The following is a 21,499-nucleotide window of genomic DNA, read 5'->3' as shown; positions in this document are numbered from 1 at the left end:
GTCATCCTTTGCACACGCTAAGGAAATCTTGGGATATGCATTATGGGAATGTAAACTAGCTAAAAAACGAAAGACAACAACAACAAAGAACACAAATCTTGTATCAGCAAATTGTTTATACTTATGATAAGGCTAAGTAAATACACACTTTCCTTGCATGCATGCAAACTATCTTTTCCAGTTATTTTAAAAGCACAGGGTCCACTCACCTTTTGTTCGAAAATGGAAAAGTCACCCTTAATAATTTATTAAGCTAATTATTTTATGCTAAGTCAAAGGTAAATACAACAATATATACTACATAAATATTTCTGAGAATGTAGTTTTCCCCCACCAAATGCAGTATCAGGTGCCTTGAAAAAAGGAACATCTCAATTGCTTTCTCTGAATTTAATGATTGCTAGCTAACTTATACTGCACTTTTGAACTGGCAGTTTAACAATGGCTACAGGCAAGACATTGGACCAATCAGTTAAAAAAAAAAAAAAAGAGAAAAGATCCACAACATCAGTTTCTAATGGTTTCTATTTTCAGAGCAGGAGACAATTAAAGCTCGGCAATATAGCTATTTGGAACACTACAGCAGAATTAACAAGTTTTCAAGGAAGCATTCTGTGTCAGGGTAAGAGAATAGCATTAGAATTAGGCAAATTCTATGTCATCGCTTGTGTATCTACAAAAATGCAGCTCAACAACCCTGCTGGAACTATCAGCACTAGAGATTACAGGCTGACTCCAATACACGTGTTCTACTTAAATAGCACTTCCTAGGATTGCGCAGAAATTAAATGCCCCTTGGAACGTTTATGAAAAGCTGATGAGACTGTGTGCGCCAACCAGGTACTTATTGTGCATGCTCCCTTACAGCACAGAGCCTTGTGGCTCTGTGTTACGCTGTTTTATCCTGACATTACTATGTGCAGTAGCTTATACACATGAAAGCAGAAAGCTTGGATGCCAGAAAACAAACAGAATGCTTAGGCATTAACTACCCATTCCAAAAATCAGTAGTGAATAACTACAACACTCAGGAAAATGGTCTACTTCTCTTCCAGGAGAAGTAGTTTTACAAGGTAGTTACCTGTAATAGGAATTCTAGTAGCAAATAAATGTATGAAAGTTTGTAGACTTCTGGTTAGTCCAGAGTTAAATTTGAGAAAGGAGTTTTTATAAATACCTTCCAGTTAACACGTTATCCTGCTTGTTGCCTGTAACTGAACAGTGTTCCTAAGTAAGCTGTGCACTCCAAGTCCAACTGGACAAAAATCATTCATGGAAAGAAGTGCAGCAGCCGCTCTGGAACTCATTCCCAACCCTTCACTACTGCATTCCTGACAGAGTAAGCCATGCCGCTTGTAACGCACTGATAAAATTCTCCTTCTTCAGTTGATAGCAGCATTTGACACAGACTTTGCTCACATTAAAAACAGTTGCACTAATTTAAGTTAAATCAAGTCACTTAAAAAGTACAAAAGGCTGCATGACCCTTTCTACTTCTAGTTTGTATGTTTTGTTTTTGCTAGGCTTAAACTGAATTAAAATAACTACCTATGTGACTATTGAAGCTTGTGTATTAAAACTATTTACCTATGCTTCTAAACTAAACCAGCAAAACCTTTTTGTTCATGAGGCACCAAAACAATGTCACACCTCACAAAGGCCTGCAGAAAGGTAAAGTTTAGTTCTTAAAAGCCATAATCTGCTTTCTTCATGAGCTAAATGCAAAAGCTAAACGGCACAAGCACATAGCCAGACTTGTTGCAGTCTCTCCTAGGGATCACCATAGAACGAATTTTAAAACAAGTAACTGTATTTATCTTCTTGTTCTTAAAAGTGTTACTGATTACCTGCACAAAACCCTTATACCACACAATTCTATTACAAGCACAAGACAAACCTGAATGCACCAGATGCATATGCAAACTATGCCTGTTCAAATGAATTATTTCAACTTGCACTGAGGCTTTTTTTTTTTTTTTTTTTTATCTCCCCAGTGGCAAGCAAGGCTTTGCAAAGTTTATCTTGGGATGATAAACCATACCTACAGCAATTTGAGAAGGAAGAAACATCATAAAAGCCTGGCTTATGAATGGATGAAAAGCAATGCTAACATTTCTGTGTTCCTTCTCAACGAGGTTTAACCTACAGAGTGCCACAGTAATATTGGGATGCTAGTAAGATGATGTTGCACCATGTGGAGGAATATACCTAAACATTTACAAGGGGAAAATTCGGTGTAGTTACAACTTACTCTGGAAGGCAACATAATTCTTACCAAAAAGAACTAAAATGGCATATACTCTAGGTTAAGGTTTTTCATATGGTTTTGTTTGTGTTTTTGTTTTTTTCATGGTCACTACCCATTGTACACAGCTCAGAACTGAATAGTTTTTACTACTGACCATGTGCATTTGCATTTCTTCTGCTGCTGCTTGCAATGACAAAAGGAAAATATCGAACATGAATGGACACGGACAAAACCATTTTCCCCTTCAGAATTTGATGTGTATAGTACAAAACATAAATTCTGTCAGACAACATGCAACCAACATGATGCCTATATAACAACCTCCTTATCTGCTGATCACATCAATATAAAACACTTGCTAAGCAAAGTGTTATACAACATCAAAGGCCAAATGCACATATAAAATTAAAGGATAGACTATTGTTCCCACTGATTCAAAGTCTTACAGACGTCGGTGGGATACCACCAGAAAATGTTTCATCTTTCTCCATTTCTCATCTGCTCCAGCTTTAGACAAAACATTACTATTACTCTGGTTACTTTCTTATGTTACAGTCTATCTAAACATGTTCTAGCTTAGGAAATGCCTAAACCATTGCCTTCTACCCACTGCTGAACTTATTCAATTGCACCTAATGACCTGCAAGTGCACATGAGCAAAGGGGGGGGTGAGGAGGAATGGGAAAAGGTTAAGTAATCAATTTTATCTCCATTTTAATCAACTTTCTATCTAGAAAAATATCAGTCACTCTGGCAGAAATAAGTAGAAGTATTTGATACGTGTTATAAACAGAGACGGTATATCTCAGAAATGTTAGGCAGAAACCACAAGCAAGAGCTCCTCTCTCCCATGTGAGCATCTGAAGCTTTCAATTAGTTAGTCATTCCTGTGCTCTCACTCACTTTGCCCACAGCGCCTTGATTTGTTTTATATAAAGTGAAACAGCAGAAAGCAAGAGCCTTTCTCCAGCCTCAAACAGTGTAACGAGAGCTAACTCTACTGTCAAGCACATAAAACTCTGTGTGATAATTTACACTGAAAAGCAACTAAATTAGCCAGTGGTAAAGCACCTAATTTTCTACTGCTTGAGGTACTTTGGGTATCTCTACACCACGTTTACTGTACAGGTGCCTAACTCAGGGAACACAGATTATGCTCTGGCCAGCATGAACTAAACTGTTAGACACAGTGATGTTCAACTTCACCACACCTACACAACTTCATGGATTCAGCCTTGTGACCTTCACCTTTTTTTCCTCTTCTCAGCTGAGCAGATTTGCTTACCTGCTGAAACTTTTGTATGATGGGCTTGTGTTCTTTCGTTCAAAGATGCTAAGTACAGATGCTTGACCACAGCAGAAATAAGATACTCCAATAAGCACTGAAAAAAGACCTGCCACACAGCTGAAAATGACAGTAAGGCCTCAAAGTGCTGAAGAAACTGCATATTACGAGGCAAAATATGAAACACATGATAATGCAAACCACACACACAACCTCAAAAAAGGGTCAAAAAAGCAAATCCAGAGCTAGAATGTTCTTGTGTTTTTGTGTTAAGAGAATTCAGAGGCAGAGAATTACCATTACTTTATGGTCACGTAATGAAAGCACTACCCCTACAGTACATAGGATATAAAAATAACAAACTGTAACAGTCTCTCTCTCCCTGACTATAACAAATTGAAAGTCCACAGTTGCAATTCTGGGACACATTTTCCCAATGATCAGCCAGCAACCTGAATTGGAATACTTAATTTGGAAGGGGCCTGCAAACATCATCAAATCCAGCTGCCTGACCACTTCAGAGCTAACAAAAAGTTAAAGCATTTTATTAAAGGCATTATCTGATAGTTTCTTGAACACTGACAGGAACTGTTGTGTGTTGACAGAAAAGTATTGTTCTGGAAAGATCTCTATAGTACTAGGAAAATTCAGTGCTAAAATTTCATCAGTAATGCTACTTCAATTACCACCCTGAAAAAAGTTTAATATCGACTGTATTCCAAAATATAATAAAAAACCCACCTAGTCGTGAGTAGACATGACTTGCTGAGTCTGCAAATCTTTACACCATTGTATAATGCAGTAACTCTTTGTGTCTAGATCACTGTTGTGTAATGGCTGTCGACAGCTAATGCTCAGTGAAGCTGGGTATCAAGAGACAAAGAAAAGGGAAACCAAATTAATAAGATATCTGGAATCTCTACATTTGTCAGAGTATTCACACAAGACATGAAAAAAATCTAAAACTCACATCCATCCTATGAGCCTGAGCTCCACTGTACAGAGTGTATACAACGCAGAGTAGATGTTAGGAGTAAGAGGAAAGGGGTAGGGTGTGGGGAAGGTGAGGATGAATCCCCTGGCATTTAGCCTTTTGTTACCTCAGTATTTAAGACATAAAAGAGGGCTGTTTATAGAAAACAATTCCATATGCCTTTGACACAGCAGCTGTAGCCCTAAACTGAAAATGCCTGCCACTGTTACAGTAGAACACAATTTCTGTTTTCTTAAGGAAAACCATTTCTGTCTTGTTCTTTACTTCTTGTTTTTGGATGACACGTGAGGTCAGACCGTGACACGGCCTTACCACTGAGGAGTGATGAAAAAATAGGATAACACTACCTGACTTTCTCCTTTTTGCTCTTTTAAATACCATTCAAACCCATGCTCTGCTAACCTAATTTGAGTAGAATTTAGAACTATATTTATAGCAGCTTTTCTGCTCTGGAAACTGCTTTCACTTGCAGGAATCATGTTCTCTAGTAATTAAGTTGTATATTATAAGCTGTAGTAACTGTCTCTGAGCAAAACAGTTTAAGGTAAGCCTGCCTGCTTTCGATCCCAATTTCCTAATAATTATGGATCAACATCTCCACTCGTGTTCCTGTCAAGTGTGATGAGTTCATGGGGATTGCTTGCGTCAGTTCTTTTCACAGGGGAATTAAGCTGCATTCATAATGCTGCAGAAGCTAATGCAGAGTCAGCAAGTGGCAGTGCCTTTCTATCACAGAGTCCTCTTAAATCATGCTCGGAAGGAGGGGTGTAACAGAAATAGCATTAGCCAGAAGTGAACACTACATATCAAATACTTAGACTGAATCTTTGCCTAATTTTGGAGCCAATCCCAACAGCATTGTCAGATTAGAAAATCTGGAGGGTTTTGCCCCCCTTTTGGTGCTCCTTGCAGAAACAGGGCCGTAAGAACACCCACCCTGTTGGCCCCAGGAAAAACAGTCAGTATGCTGAAGAGTCAGCCATGATTTGCATGTCCTGAAGTTTGTCCTCAGCTTCCCAAAGCTCAGGCTGCACAGCTGAGCCAGAGCCCATGTGACAGTGAGTCTGCCCAGCTCCTGCTAAAATGAGGTCTCCCTGGCTATCTCCAGCACACATACTGTTCTTGCAGACTGAGCCTGTCATCACCAGCTGTACCACCTGCTTGGACTCCTGGGGCCCTTCTGCAACTCCTATTACTGAGCCATTTACTTGTTATAGCTTCATCCTGGCAATGGGACAAGGCAATCAGTGAAGACGCTACTTCTCTCTGCATCTGAAGAACATGATCTCCTCTCTGAGGCATCAGAAGATGACTGGTATCACCTGTCAGTTCCACCTCTCCCCATGAGCACAGTCCCAGCCATGCTCTAGACCCTTTCACACCTCTCTTCAGAGCACCCTCACTCTTAAGTGGGAACAAAAGGCTTAACTGCAGGACTGCACAGCTGAGGAAAGGAGAGGGCCCTATCAGGCTGTGCTGTCTGATGCAACCCACAGAGTGATATGCTCCCATTTCATTACAGAAGCCATGAAAAACAAAAAACTGTCATAAACTGCACCCCCCTCCTTGCTTCTTTGCTTGGAGATACTTGGGCTGCACCTGGAAAAAGCTGTGGATTTTGTGACAGAGAAGGCACTAGCTGTGGTGCTGCCCAACCACGTGTGGCTTTTCCCACTTTCTGGAGGAAGGTCTGAAAATGTGTCCTAGAGCTAGGAAAAAATGACAAAGTTGGCTAGGATGTAGCGGGCAGGGTGGTGCCTGAGGCTATGAGGTGCTTATCTAGCCAGGCCACCTCTGATCTGAAGTTGTCTTCTGCAGTTACAGACAACTGAAAGGCCCAGGCAGTTCTGCAGGTGCATAGGAGCTGCCTATACTGATCAACAAATGAACCCTTTAATTCCATGCCCCATCTTAGAGATTTACCAGTCTCAAACGCTTAAGCAGAGGCAAATTAAATCTTATTTTGTTAACTGTGGAACAACTTGCCCCATAGAAGGATTAGGCTGGAATACATCAGAAGTCCCAGGAGACAAGAAAGGGTTTGATGCAATTTATTTCTTTCCAAATGTGTAAGTAGCACCATATATGGTCCATGGCTTGGAAAACAACACTGAAGAAGATAGTTGTAAAAAGCAGGCTTGTATCCCCAAAACTCAATGGTATAGACAAAACAAGTTTTCAAAACAGGAAAGAGTTAAATATATATATTTAATGAAATTGCACCTATGTTTACCTGATACACCTGGCTAGTAAACACAGAAAGCACAGCCTCCCAGGAAAAGCAAGTTTATTGTGACTTGTGCCATTATCCCATTGTGACCTAGGCCAGGCTGGACAGTCTGTTCTTCAAGGACGGATGTGGTTTAAATGCAAGGGAACAGCCCGCACTCTAATGCAGTACTTTCTCCCTATTATAGGCTGATTCTTCATCAACCAAGGACAAGATGGCAGGTGGCCTGTAGATGTTTCCTAGCACAAGTGAGTAAAAAAAAAAAAATCATCCGATGCATCTCTGCCCAGATGAAGGCAGAAACTCCCTTACTCATCTATGTTAGTGCGCAGTACAGTGAAGAATCCTTGATTTATTTATTTTAATTCAGGACAAGGAACAGCAAGATGTGAATTTCAATAAATTTCCCCTGTCTACAAATGTCCCATACAGTCCTTCATCTCCCTGGAGAGATAAGCTGCTACACCTTCTCCTTTGCAGCCTAAACCACTATTTATCTCATGTTTATAATGAAGCCAGTGTAGCTCCATGTGCTTTACTAGTTCCTAGGAGACTACGCAACTCTTTCCCAATCCATGTGCAAAAGCAATTCCATTTATAATCATAGACTGGTTTGGGTTGGAAGGGACCCTTAAACTTCTAATATATCTCTTGGTTCTTGTTCTGTACTGCCCAATTTAGCCTATGTCAACTTCCGAACTTTGTGGAATAAGCACCCAATTTTATAAAAGCTTGTTTAAATTTGTTATCAATTAGCGATGTTGCACTGTCTTTCAGCTTTAGCAACATATATTGCTTAGCCTCTCAAAGGTACCTCTAGGGTGTTTATCCCCACCAAATTATCTGTGCAATGCATAAGTGATAAGATCCTCACAGGACGGTAGCTAAAGCAGATTTGCTGCCTGTGCTGACAGAGCAAAGCAGGCTAACACCTTTCTACCACGAGAGAGTAAAGCAGAAATGCTGTTAAATTTGGAGGAAGACTTCTGGGAGCCAAGCTCTGAACAGCTATAGGAGCCAGAAATCCCCCAAGTCAGCAATGTACTTAAAAACAAGCCTGCCTGACTGGAATTACTTATGTGCTTATGTGTTTAAAATTATATACGCACTGAAGTCATTGCCAAATTGGGCCTGCTGGCTAGATCTGACATAGATAAGCCAAAATATTCCCTAACCCAGTATGTACCAATATTTCGGCTGTAGAACCTGTACAAAGATCTGTACCATTAATATGTAACTGAAGCCTTGACTTAAAGGCTTTGAAGGACCTTGTGCTAACCATTACACTACATCACACAGGTGAATCTGCAGCACATCAAAGCCAGATGTAACCTGCAGAAAAAAGGAACTGTCCTGATTTTGTGGACAGCTGTGTCCATGCTTCCAAAACACACTTTTGTGATACCTGGGACAAACAGATTCCAAATCTAATTTCTGAACGAGGGCACAAATCTCAGACTAAATAGAATTCTTCTGGCTTGTTATTTGTTGAGCCTTTCATCTGCGTTTGCTTCTGGCTGATGTAGTGACACCCCAGTGAAATGGTTGCTAAGAATATCTTGTGCATCACTTAGAGTGCCTGTCACATAACTCGGTGCTGAGCACTAAGGCACAGGGAATTAGCTCTTTGTTTCCATTTGTGGCCCTTAGAAGAGAGCATCATTGATTCAGCTGTTTAGTACAAAGAAAAATCTAGTATCTGCCCCATTTCAAATCAGGTGGGTAGGTGAAAATTCAGGACTGACAAATCAGTCAGATGGACCTGCAGGCAGAAAGACTGCACATAGTCAGGATTTTCTCTAGTGTGATCCTATTTATGAACAGTGACCGTGAGTTCCTCCTTCTGTCAATAAATGAGAAATAAAAGAAACAGAGAGTTTCTAAGGTCACAGTTAAATAAGCCTTTGAAGGCAAAATTGTTGGTGTGGAACACCTTTAGGACTGTCTTAATCATATTTCACTGTAGGGCCAAACTGAAAAAATAAGAAGGGCATAATTAAAAGTCCCAAACTGTTTCTGAAAGCTCCTACTCAGCTGCTACATAACCTTGAAGCTGTCTGAACTCTCTGGCTGACTAAACTAGTCAGGCGCCTAATGCTACCTCTGCACATACCCAAAATTTCCCATCATGGCAAACCAGAGCAGGTCAATATACAGTACAATATCACCAAGGCAGAATCTGTACCCTCCACTCTTTCCTCAAAATTTACCAGAAGAGGTTCAGTTACATTGACATGTTTAGAAGAAAGAAAGAGAAAGAAAGAGAAAGAAAGAGAAAGAAAGAGAAAGAAAGAGAAAGAAAGAGAAAGAAAGAGAAAGAAAGAGAAAGAAAGAGAAAGAAAGAGAAAGAAAGAGAAAGAAAGAGAAAGAAAGAGAAAGAAAGAGAAAGAAAGAGAAAGAAAGAGAAAGAAAGAGAAAGAAAGAGAAAGAAAGAGAAAGAAAGAGAAAGAAAGAGAAAGAAAGAGAAAGAAAGAGAAAGAAAGAGAAAGAAAGAGAAAGAAAGAGAAAGAAAGAGAAAGAAAGAGAAAGAAAGAGAAAGAAAGAGAAAGAAAGAGAAAGAAAGAGAAAGAAAGAGAAAGAAAGAGAAAGAAAGAGAAAGAAAGAGAAAGAAAGAGAAAGAAAGAGAAAGAAAGAGAAAGAAAGAGAAAGAAAGAGAAAGAAAGAGAAAGAAAGAGAAAGAAAGAGAAAGAAAGAGAAAAGAAAGAGAAAGAAAGAAAGAAAGGTTACTGCAAGAACACACAGGTTTAAATTCCAAGTGACATTCCCACACACTAATGAAGGGCAAGATCTCAGATGCAGTGCTGTCTACACCACTGCCTGCTAGCTAGTACTAGTTAAGTTGCATTGCCAAGTAGGAAAATGTCTAACTGTCCCGAACAATATAGGGAATTAGAATAGTCTGCCATGATGATAGCAACATACTATCTAAAGCTTTGCCACTTCCATGATATAAATATTTTCTGTCTTCTGAGTGAAAACACACACTACAACTGTAGTATTGCATCTGTGGAATAACTGGTGACACTACCTACATTAAAAACTAGTTGTACACTAGAGGTGGGGTATATACTGGATATACTCTACCTGTATTTAAATGTGCCATTCTATGATTACATCAGTCACTCTCATAATTAAAACTATTTTGGTGGGACTTTCTTTAGTTTTAAAACAGAGAAAATAAAAGCCAAAGTAATTTCAAGTGCAGGGATTTTTTTTTTCTTTGCAGGTGCTCCTCATCACAGCTTGGCACCAAATAGGTTAGAAGGAATTTCTGACTGCACTTGTTTTCTCTCCTTCAGGCCCGTGAGATCAAGGTGGACTTATACAAGTGCATATTCATTTGCTGTGTCTTCTGCTACTGGTCATGATTAAGAGGTTTCCACTCCCTGGATACTTAACCCTATTCCTCTGACGGAGTTGCACTCATCTCAGCTCTTCAAATGATTACTACAGAATGCAGTTTGACTCTATAAAAAAAGTCTAGTTAAAAATAAGTATATATTAAAAAAGTAGACCAACTAGCAGAACTGAGATGACAGGAACTTTTGGAGAGAAGAAGGTTATAACACATAGTTAGATCAGGTACTTCTTAAAGGACTGATTTGCCCCTCTCACTGTGTCCTGAAACCAACTAGTCTTTGGGTGAACAAAAGCCTTTTTGTGCAGGGTTTGTACATTGCCTTCCTCCTTATGCTGACTGGGGCTCTCAGGTGCTATTGTGATAAAAATAATTATATAAATAAATAAAAAGAACATGAATGAATGGAAGATTTATATAATTCTTTGAAGTAAAGTCTACCTTGATTTTTTTTTCAGCCTAAATATTACTATATAGCCAAGCTCCTCTCCCTCAAAGCACTGGACGGATAAATTTTGTAAGTAGTCATGAGCATCTGCCTAGAGCAGGGAGTTCTTTAAGATTTACTAAACCCTTTCTGGGCTTTGGGTGCTATTGAGGCATACAAGTATTAATAAAGATAATTTGATTTTCAGATAGATGCAACTTAACTGCTCACAATCCTCTTGCTTCAGTCTGTCACAACTGCACAAATATTTTGAACATTTATAATGTTTGCAGAATTTTCCAGTCTCCTCCTTTCCAAGAGGATATTAATTAGCAGATAGGGAAAAGCAGTAAAAATTCCTCCTTCTCAGGCCAGGCTGACTTCCCACTCAAAGCTAGTGTTGCTAATTGTCTTTGAAATTATTTATGTTTCACCAGTGTCTGAAGGCCTCAGTGTAAAGCAGAGCTGGGTTGGCCTGGCATTACATAAAACTCAGAGACAGATTCTGTCCTGAAGTGCTTTCAGTCTAAGTAGGTAAAACAAACAAACCACACAAGAGGAATGCAAGGGCTGAAAATAAAATCGACTTGCCTAAGATCATACACTAAGTCAGGAATGCACTAGTCTCACTTGCATAACTATTACCAGTAAAGTCAGCCATATTTCTTTTCAAAAGAAAAAGCTATTCAGCATGATGGTCAGTTCCTGCCTCTGTCTCCACTGTAGAAAACAATTATTAGTGCCTATTAATTGTGACACTTGACAATTACAAGGACTTAAGAAGTTTTAATTGCTGGTTCTTTCCCACTGTGTAAAGAACTGCAGTTGAAAGTCTGATCTCTCTTTGGAGGGACAATGTTGGCAAGAGAGTTTGTGCTTGTTTCACATTTAACTGGCTCCCTATCCTCAGCACTAGATGCTCAAATGCTTCAAAGACATGGCTATGATGTTCAGTAACAACTATGGCAGCATTCAAACAAACCTTGTACTCAGAAGAGCACAATACAAGAGGCTTCTTCTCAGAAATATCCCGTTACATACACACTCATTTTCAACTGAGACTGAATTAGTCAAAACCTATTCAATGTACTTATGTTAACACTACAAATCCCTTTGGATTGCAAATCAGATCGGCAGAAACAGGAAGAAAAGGCTAGCTCAGACATTAGGAACAATTCAGGCATCCAAGCTCACAACAGTTATGACTCAATCTGGCTTGATTTCTGGTAGGCAGATTAAAATGCATTGTTTGTACCAAATAAAGCGTGACTAACAGTATCCCCTTTGTCTGCCTCTTGCACCATGCTGCTGCTAGAGCTGTAGGAGACAATCCCCCCTACTGGTGATACACACAAAGAGACTTTACCTTCACTTTGCTGCTCTTACAGGATTTTGTAGTGGGGCAAGTCTGGGTCCAGCGATGCAGAACTGTTCAAGTAGCTCTCTGCTTCCCTTTATCTGACCAAGTCCTAGGTCAGTATGGTGAGGTCATTGCTGGATTGTTTCTATTCTTCAAGCTCCTCTAATCCAAGCATTTTATCTAAGAAATAACAAAGTTTTCTTAGTAGCTCAGTTGATGAATTACATCCTAAGGAATGCAACTCTGACCCCTGCATTATTATTATTTTTTTTAATTTTGTTTTATTCTTAGAAGAAGAGCTAACAAGGCTAGTTTCCTCACTGTAGGCCACATGGCCGTAGGAGTGCATTATCATTTCTTTGACCCACTGGGCAGGATGCTGTCATCTTTGTGAAACAATAGGGACATTCTTAATTTAGACTGAAAAGCAGCTTAATAGAAATTCAAGTGATGTAATTTAGGGGAAACAAACTCCCTTCTGTTTGTCTTGTTTCTGTATCCACTAGGTCAAGAGAAGATTTTAAAAACATCTGTAGGTAACCACTGCATATATATTATACTCATTATTTTATATTATACTGCATATAATAAATGTAGCCTTTACTTCTGAGCCCAGCTTTAGTTCAGGTGAGACAAAAATGCTCAGAAAATAAAAGTTACAGGCCTATGAGAACACAGAAATTAAATGCCTAGAAAACACCAGAGTTGAAGTAGTGCTTGGTGAGGGACCAAGCTATATCTTGAACTAGGACTGAAAAACTGTGTTACCTGCTTTAACTCCCAGTGGATTCTGAAGTCCCACTGCAAGGCTTTTCTTTTTCCTTATTCTTTCTATTTTAATGAGCTAGGGACACATATACCAGGGCGCTACTGTATGGCATAAAACTACCTGTATGTTTGATCCTGGGACCAAAGAAACTGAATTCTTGCTGAGCTCATCTTTGGGAAGACGTGCTTTTCCTAAGCCTTGTATTGGTCCCTCCCTTCCCCCTCAATACAGAAAGCTGACAATTGTGCCACCTATCACTGCATCGCCTCACTACACCTCCTCCTGGGACACAAAACTTTAGCCTTTCTAGCTTCCAAAGGTTTATTTTAACAGGATCCACCTAACTCATTTTTTTCCCTACTTACGTTTCAGCAACTCAGACTACAAGAACTCATCATTTAGGCAATGCAGAATGCCTCCAGCTGTAATGTAGCACATAGACTACTTTAGAAAAGGTAATTATTGGGTTGGAGTTTTCATCACATCTCTGAAAACATAATCTCTTATAATTTGAGATCTTACTGTGCTACCACCTACTAACACACTGACTGAAGTGGAACTGCTCTTTAGTCTCACCATGATTAACACCTGCCACAGGAGATGTAAATTCCCTAGCAGCTGTAAGCCACCATTAGCGCAAGGTTGAATTTTCTTTCTTTTTCTTTCTCTCTTTCTCCCTTTCTTTCCAATCAAATAATGAGGAAAAATAAGAAGCAGCAAAAGACATGAGAGGCAACATCATTTTCCACTTTTCCCTTCTTCTTTTCCCCTTTCCCAAACACAAGAGATTTCTTATTCTTTCAGAATTTGTTTTTGAAACTTTAATTGCTGATTGGGAAGTTTGTTACAATTTTTTTTTTTCTCTTCCTGTACTTTGTGTAGTCTATCACATTTATACTACCTTAACTACAAAGTCTACACCCTGCACCAATAGGTACTTCCTAAAATATAATTCATACTTTATGAAATATTTGCTGTAGGTCTAAAGAGAACTGACTGACTGCACAATCCCAACAGCTTTTTCTACAAGGCAGGGTAGGTATATAAAAATACCTTCTTTCCTGACATCATGTTTCCAAGCAGGCAATTCCACAACAGTTTTAATCAGTCATTCATGGCAACCAATCTGGTAGAACTTATGGTTGCCAACTCCCAGATATTTAGGGAATTGTTTCTTTTCCACTCCACCTCTCCCATAACTCTATCCACTGGGATCTCCAGGTTTACACAAGATAACCTGAATTTCCTGCTGTGTTTCCAGTCCTCATATCGTCAAAAATTGCCAGAAAATTTTGAAAACGCAATGCCTAACATTTTGGTTGTTTTGTGATCTTCTTTATTTCAAAACTGATGTCCAATTCTGGTGGAGGAAAGGGGTTATGTGGAAAACAAGGGGTTATGTGGAAATAGAGAAGTTTGTGCCCACGCTGTAAAGAACCTTCTATCCATGCTACGAAACATTATTTTAGTGGATATCTTAAGGTATTGATTTGTTCTAGTCATAGACAGATCTTGATGCTTCTCAGCTGCTTCAAATCGAGTAAATGATGATATACAAAAAGTCATGACACACAAAGCAAATATTCAGCTGAATCCGTTTCTGGATTTGAGAGATCTACTTTTGTTATTGTGTCCTCAGTTTCAAATACTCCTAATTAGCAGCTGTCTCCAATCTTTTAATGAGCCTGTACTATCAGTTAGCACTGAAGCCACATGCTGCTCAGATAGCCCTTCTCATTTTAATGGGAGTTAAATTAGGGTTTAACTTTTACTCCTCTCCCGGGTTTCTCAGCTGTGAATAATCCTCACAGCTCAGTGATTTTGTCAATACTCGTTACCTGTGCCTTGCTGTGAAATCGCTGCTACCTGTCCTAACATGCTCTTTGGACCAGCTGACAACTGTCTAAAAGCAAAATGAAAGGGAAAACAGCAACAAACTCTCCTACACTTAATTGTGTAGTGCTAAAAACAAGTTACATCATCAGCTTTAATAATTTTCAGGGATTAATTAAAGGATAACATTTGCTGCAAAGGAGTTTATGTGGCAATAAATAGCTTTTGTAGCTGATTAAATGCCAAAGCAAAACTGATCAAGGCAACTGATAATTACAAAACCCATTTAGTGCCTTGAATAGATCCCCTCCATAGATGCAAGCCATAATGTATGACAGACCAGCAGCAGAATAATGAAAAGCAGGAGTCTCCTTATCTGTGCAGAGCTTGCGTAGACAAATGCATGAAAATGCTACTCGTAAGGTTCAGCCCCAAATCCAGGTTGGTCCTCACCTTCCAAGAAGCAGACACTGACAAGATATAAAGGAAAATAATGACTTTGCAGGGCCGCGGAGCCCCGGAAAAGCCCTGCCATTTACTGCCTGCTCCCGGAGCCTCTGAGCAGCGCTGAGGCGGCTCCTGCTGGAGGGCGGGCACCGCGTGCTGCCTGGCGGCCCTCGGGATCGTTAACGGCCGCTAACGGTCGTTAACAGCCAATAACGGTCGTCAACGGCCGCGCTCCGCCTCGTGCTGCCTCGTGCCGCCTGCCCTCGTCTGAGCGCGCAGAGCTCGGAGCTTCAAAGACAAGCGAGGGCCAGCTGCGCGTGTGATTTTGAGGCCTTTTATCGTTCTCTCATTACTACTTCAAGCGTGAAGGTTGAACCCTCGTGGCTGGTGCTGAGCCTTGGAGATTGTTCGTGTGGGTTTTGGGGGTGTCTGAGCCGGTGCCGGAAGGTGCTGGGTGCTGGCAGCTGCCTGCCCCTTGGGCTGTGGGGTCCCCGGGCTGGCCGGTGTCTGCCCTGCCGGCTGGTGGTGGTGTGACTGGCTTTCTGCTGCGGGTCAGGGATGCTTTTCCTGCTCAAGGGGGAAGACCACAAAGTGGCAAGCTCTTGGGGGCAGGGGCTTCAAATCTCTTCCATGATGTTTCTATTTCCTTGGTGTTTCAGTGGCGGCTTCAGGAGCAGTGGCCGTACCCCATATTAGAGCCAAAAGCACTGCCCCAGGGGATCTTTGAAAGAATCGTTAGGGAATCAAATCAAACTGAGCTAAGGGGGATGGGTGATGGCAAGTGCGTAGCATGCCCCGTGCTCTTCCTTGTCGTTCCCTGACAGCACACAAGCCCGTGTAAACTGTCATGGTGGTTTTTTTTTCCTTTTTTTTTTTTTTTTCCTCCACTCTTCGTGCTTTGTTCATTGCCCTGATTTTCAGCTGATAAGTAATAGGCAGAGCCAAAGAGTGGTGTAACTTGTGACTGCAGGAACACACAGTTCCGCATTTTATAAACAATAATTAACTACTGCTGACTGTACCAGCTGTGAGAAGCCCGAAATGCTGATCACATCTTGCAGCTTTTACCAGGGCAGCAGAGAAATCAGAAGTATCAACTTTGAATTCTGCCACACCGGCCTTTCTGGCTTGCAAATTAACTGATAATTTAACTGATAAGATGCTTAAGAGGGTGAGCATTAAATTAATTCTAAACAAAGACTGGAGGGCAGGGACTGACTGTTGGCTTGGCTGGTATGCACAATGCTCTTCTGTGCAGTCTGTTGTAAAGATAATTCTCTTCAATTGGAGTATGAGCAGTATTTTGACTTTATGCAGAGACAGGAACCTTGCTGCTGATAATACAGGTCTCCAAAGCTCCAAAATGAACATGAAACAGCACCTCAATGCTTGCAGTACGGTGTACAAGATTGTTGTGTTTCGTGAGTGATGATAGAGGCACCAAGGATGAACAGTTGCAAGTGCCCTGGAGTGTTTTATAATTTAGACTGCGTGAGGGATGTGGGCAGCATGTACAAACAGATCAAAGGCTTTAGGGTTTTTTGTAAAGCCACAGTTTTTTACACAGAGTCAAAAGTTGATTTTGTTCCTAAATGAAGCATTTCTGATCGAGATGAGATACAGGAATCAGAATGTGTTGCTTTCTATGAGTTGATATCTTTTTAACATCTTCCTTCTCTGGCTATAGCAGAGATCGTATACCAGTTGACTGGATTTTTTTTTTGAGCTCTGTTTACTAACTTGCAAAAAACAGATTTGAACATCTGCATGAACTCTCCCCCGTGGCTTATCATTAGTTTGCTACTTAAATTCTTTACTTCTAGGACACCAGACTGTGATTGATAATTAAATCGCCATAAATGTGGCATGAGTCTTATGAAATGAGGTCAGAATATGTAAATGTATCTGGAGAGAATAATATTTATTCAAAGAGAATAACATAGACAAACAGTAACAAAAAACATACCACAGCTAACTCATTGGTTCAGGTACTGCTGGTATACTGGTAAGTATTTCTGCTTTCTTGGTGGAGTATCTAAGCAGCCAGTCTGCATAAACTATGAAATGTAATTACTCTGACATGGGAAACCTGTGGCAGGCATTTACAGTGTAGCATCATCCCTGAAAAAGCCCCTGGAACAAGGGTGTATTGGAGACACAGGCAAAATGTTCGGATAGCTCAGCTATTTCTGAGCCTCTGGCTGAGCTGCAGGTTAGTTCAATTTAGCATGGTACTGGGACAGCCCTTTAGTAGGATGCAGTATATTATTACTCTTCCTTTCCCCCTGTTTCAAAACTCCATGCCTCCCTATACTTCCTGCACTTTCTGTATGTGAGTCTGAATGTATGGGTTTGAAGATGCTGTTCTCTGGATCTACTTCATTCCCTCATTTCAAAAAGGAAATTGAGCAGTAAATATTTTCCTTTAGCATGTGGAATTCTCCTCTTAGCACTCTGCAAATCTTCATCTGAATTCTACTCAAGAAAAAAAATACTGCAGGCCACCATCTGTAAGAGTATATGTTGGTTGTTTACTTGCTAAATTAATGACAGACACCCAACACTGAGTTTTGTCAGCTGTCTGTGTGATGTAGAGCTAAGAAAATAGCACAAGTTTTGAGTTCATGACCTTTTTAAGGTTTGGTGGTATGAAAGGGAGGAGAACCTAACAAAGTTTAGATCCATGTTTGAGCTCCCTAGTGTAATCAGGCTTGGAGTAATTTGTTGCTTCCACTATTCCTTTATTCCATTTAAAGTATTCAATAATTGGCATGGTTTAGCATTAGAATTTGTATAGTCTTGTACATATTTAGATACTAAAATGGATTCTAAGTGGCAGCTCTTTAGTCAGTGTAAATTGAGTCTTATCCCTGTTGGTTAAAGCTGTAGATCTGCTATGTTTCCATAGAATCTCACAATGTTCGTTTATGTGGAAGCTTCAGATCTTGAAAACCAGTCATCCTATTCAGCTGTACATTCCTCCTGTTTATTTTAATGAGATCAGTGGTGCACCAGTCGTGAGATTATGGTAGTTCCTCCTTAATCCTACTTGCTTTATAAGGTCTGTATTTCTTTTTCTTATTTTACAAAGCATGGCCCTAAGTCTTTACCACACCTTCTACTGCACAGAATTCAAGCCTTCCTCTGAAGATAGATTCCCCTGCTCCTGCCTGCTTCTGGTACCAGCCTTTATAGTTTCTGAGTATCTTACTATCTTTATAAATCTGTTGTGAGATGAAGTGATAGTATTCATTGTACCTTGCTCTTCCTCTGTGAAAGCAGTGAAAAGACAAGTCTTTATAATTTAGTTTCCTGCAATGAAGTGTCAGAAAACTATTTTTATACTTACTGCCATGAAAATTAACTCAATTACTCAAAAATACTTCAGTCTTAAGTGATGGACCTCATAGTCTTAACTGCTTCCAACCAGTTCCGATAGAGACTTGTTTTACTGAAATTGTGCTTTGTGAGGTATAATGCACTTCACTTTCCTGAACATGAGCCAGCAGTGTGCCCAGGTGGCCAAGAAGGCCAATGGCATCCTGGCTTGTATCAGGAATAGTGTAGCCAGCGTCCCCCTGTACTCTGCTCTGGTGAGGCCGCACCTCGAGTACTGCGTTCAGTTTTTGACCCCTCACTACAAGAAGGACGTTGAGGCCCTGGAGCGTACCCGGAGAAGGGCCATGAAGCTGGTGAAGGGCCTGGAACACAAGTCCTGTAAGGAGTGGCTGCGGGAACTGGGGTTTAGTCTGGAGAAGGGGAGGCTCAGGAGACCTTACTGCTCTCAACAACTACCTGAAAGGAAGTTGTGGGGAGCTGGGGGTCGGCCTCTTCCCACAGGTAACTAGTGATAGGACTAGAGGGAATGGCCTCAAGTTGCGCCAGGGGAGGTTCAGGTTGGAAATGAGGAGACATTTCTTCTCAGAAAGAGCAGTCAGGCACCGGAACGGGTTGCCCAGGGAAGTGGTGGTGTCACTGTCCCTGGGGGTGTTCAAGGAAAGGTTAGACCTGGCTCTTAGGGACATGGTTTAGTGGGAGACATTGGTAGTAGGGTGATGGTTGGACCAGATGATCTTGAAGGTCTTTTCCAACCTTAATGATTCTATGATTTTTGAAAATTCATTTAAGTTGTAAGTACTGGATCTATAAAATATTTCACATCACTGTAGCAATAGGTGAAGCAAAAGATTTCTAAGCGTTCAATATGCTGATGTTCACATGTGCTGGTTTGTGCAGAGGCACTGCTGACAGGGTACAATTTTAACTGAGATGTCAAGTTGCAAGTTTGGATCCCTTTATGTGCAAGAAGTAGAAAGTATTTTTTTTTTAAAACCTTTTGTTGTGAATTTTTTGTGGTGGCAAGACAAAAACGTGAAGACAAACAATTTCAAGGCTCTTGTACTATGCCTTGCAAATAAATGCCCAGTTGTGTGTAATAAAATTTCAGCTCTTTGTAGTAAGAGCTGGAAGTGTGTGCATTTGTGGAATTCATTATAGATCATTAGGCTTTTGGTGTAAAAATGAGTTTGTTGAAGCATTTGTGCTTTGGAAGCACCTTTTCCTGACCCTGAACAAGGACAGATACAGTTCATAATTTTCTCTTTGCATAGGACTATTGTGATTGAACAGTTGTAAATATCCAGACTTGAACAACTTATCACAATATTTAAGCTATCAGAATGCTTATCGTAATACTGAAACATTTTTCTTTAGAAAATGGAAATTCTACTGAAGATAAATTTAACAGAAAGATATTCCTAAGATTTTGATTGTTTTGTGTCAAGGTAAAGCTCTGAGGAAAATGCTCATGAAAGGAGCATGTATTGGGCAAGGTTTTGGTAGCAGGAGGGCTGCAGGGGTGGTGGCCTCTGTGAGCAGAGCCCAGGAGCCGTCCCATGCCCAAGGTGCAGCAGGTGGATGTGGCCTGAAGGAGGCCCATGGAGAGCCCACGCAGGAGTAGGCCCCGGGCCAGAGCTGCAGCCTGTGAAGAGGAGCCTGTGCTGGGGGCCTGAACCCAACTAATGGAGTTTCTGACAGAAATTCAAAGGTCCTGTTACTAGGGTCACTGGAAGAATTCTGATGAATTGTTTCAGTAAGAGTGATTAGATGTAAAGCGCTGACCTTCAAGTAAATCACTGAAACATGATTTAAAATATGAACTAATATTTAGTATAAACCATCTCCCTGCTTGGTTTAGATTAAAGAAAAAAACTACAACTTCCAAATTTTTGATTACAAAGTAACTTATTACCAGCCAAGTCAGTTATTGCTATGGTCCACAAACTACTGAAAACTTGCCTTATGCCAAAGCTCTGTTTAACACTGATGCCTACTTTATATTAACGCTACATAATTTGCAGTTTTTAAGCAAGTTAATTAAGTCGTATATATGTATTTCCATCTTGGAAGCTTTCTATCATTCCTTACATGGCTTAAGTTGCCCTACTTCTAATTGAATTAGTGAGAAAGATGTCCCACCCAACATTCTTGTCTGTAAAATGGCGAGGGATAGATATGACAGATGGACCACTTGGTGGGTAAGGAGTTGTTTGTATGGTTGCATTCAGAGCGTTGCAGTCAATGGCTCAAGGTCCAGGTGGAGGCCAGTGATGAGTGGTGTCCCCAGGAGCCTGTAGTTGGACTGGTATTATTTAACGTCTTTCGTGACGTGGGCGGTGGGTGGCATTGAGTGCGCCCTCAGCAACTTTGTGGACAACACCAAGCGGAGTGGTGCAGTCAACATACTGAAGATAAGGAATGCCACCCAGAGGGACCTTGACAGGCTTGAGAGGTGGGCTTATGTGAACCTTGTGAAATTCAACAAGGCCAAGTGCAAGGCCCCGCACCTGGGGCAGGGCAATCCCAAACATGCTTACAGGCTGGGTGATGAGTGGACTGAGAGCAGCCCTGTGGAGAAGGACTTGACTTGGAGGTATTGGTGGATGAAAAACTGAATATGGGCTGTCAATACATGCTTGCAGTCCAGAAAGCCAGTTGTATCCCGGGTTGCATCAAAAGAATTGTAGCTAGCAGCTTGAGGAAGGTGATTCTCCCTCTGTATTCTGCTCTCATGAGGCCCCAACTAGAGTACTGCCTCCAGGTCTGGGACCCCCAACATAAGAAGGATGTGGGCCTGTTGGAGTGAGTCCAGAAGAGGGCCATGAGGATAATCAGAGGGCTGGACCACAACTCCCATGAAGACACGCAGAGGGAGTTGGGGTTGTGCAGCCTGGAGAAGAAAAGGCTCTGGGGACACCATATAGCAGCCTTCCAGTACCTAAAAGGGGCCTATGGAAAATCTGGGGATGGATTCTTTGTCAGGGGGTGGAGCAGTAGGACAAGGAGTAATGACTTTAAACTGAAAGCAGGTAGATTTAGATTAGGTATTATAAGTTCTTTATTCAGAAAGTTGTGAGGCACTGGAACAGGTTGACCAGAAAAGCTGTGGCTGCCCCATCTCTGGAAGAGTTCAAGGCCAGGCTGGATGGGGTTTGGGCAACCTGGTCTGACAGCAGGTGTCCCTGCCCATGGCAGGGGGTGTGGAACTG

At 40.9% G+C, this 21,499-nt stretch overlaps 1 long non-coding RNA gene across 5 annotated transcripts in view; it reads right to left on the bottom strand.

Annotated features, from left to right (window-relative positions):
* Nucleotides 1-15,995, bottom strand: part of LOC106040251 (uncharacterized) — a 50,501-nt gene extending 34,506 nt beyond the window's left edge. The window contains exons 1-3 of one of the 5 annotated variants that reach the window (XR_010832844.1): nt 14,958-15,995; nt 11,909-12,082; nt 4,275-4,396 (exon numbers count right to left, since the gene is read on the bottom strand). This is a non-coding gene — a long non-coding RNA (uncharacterized lncRNA). The remainder of the gene's footprint in view (nt 1-4,274; nt 4,397-11,908; nt 12,083-14,957) is intronic. The other 4 variants (XR_010832843.1, XR_010832842.1, XR_010832841.1 and 1 more) reach the window with 4 other exon arrangements.
* Between the last annotated feature and the right edge of the window lie 5,504 nt (nt 15,996-21,499).

Source organism: Anser cygnoides, chromosome 7 (assembly GCF_040182565.1).
Source record: "Anser cygnoides isolate HZ-2024a breed goose chromosome 7, Taihu_goose_T2T_genome, whole genome shotgun sequence".
Taxonomy (NCBI): Eukaryota; Metazoa; Chordata; class Aves; order Anseriformes; family Anatidae; genus Anser; species Anser cygnoides.
Note: the sequence above shows the minus strand (reverse complement) of the source record. Positions and strands in the feature narration are given on the sequence as shown.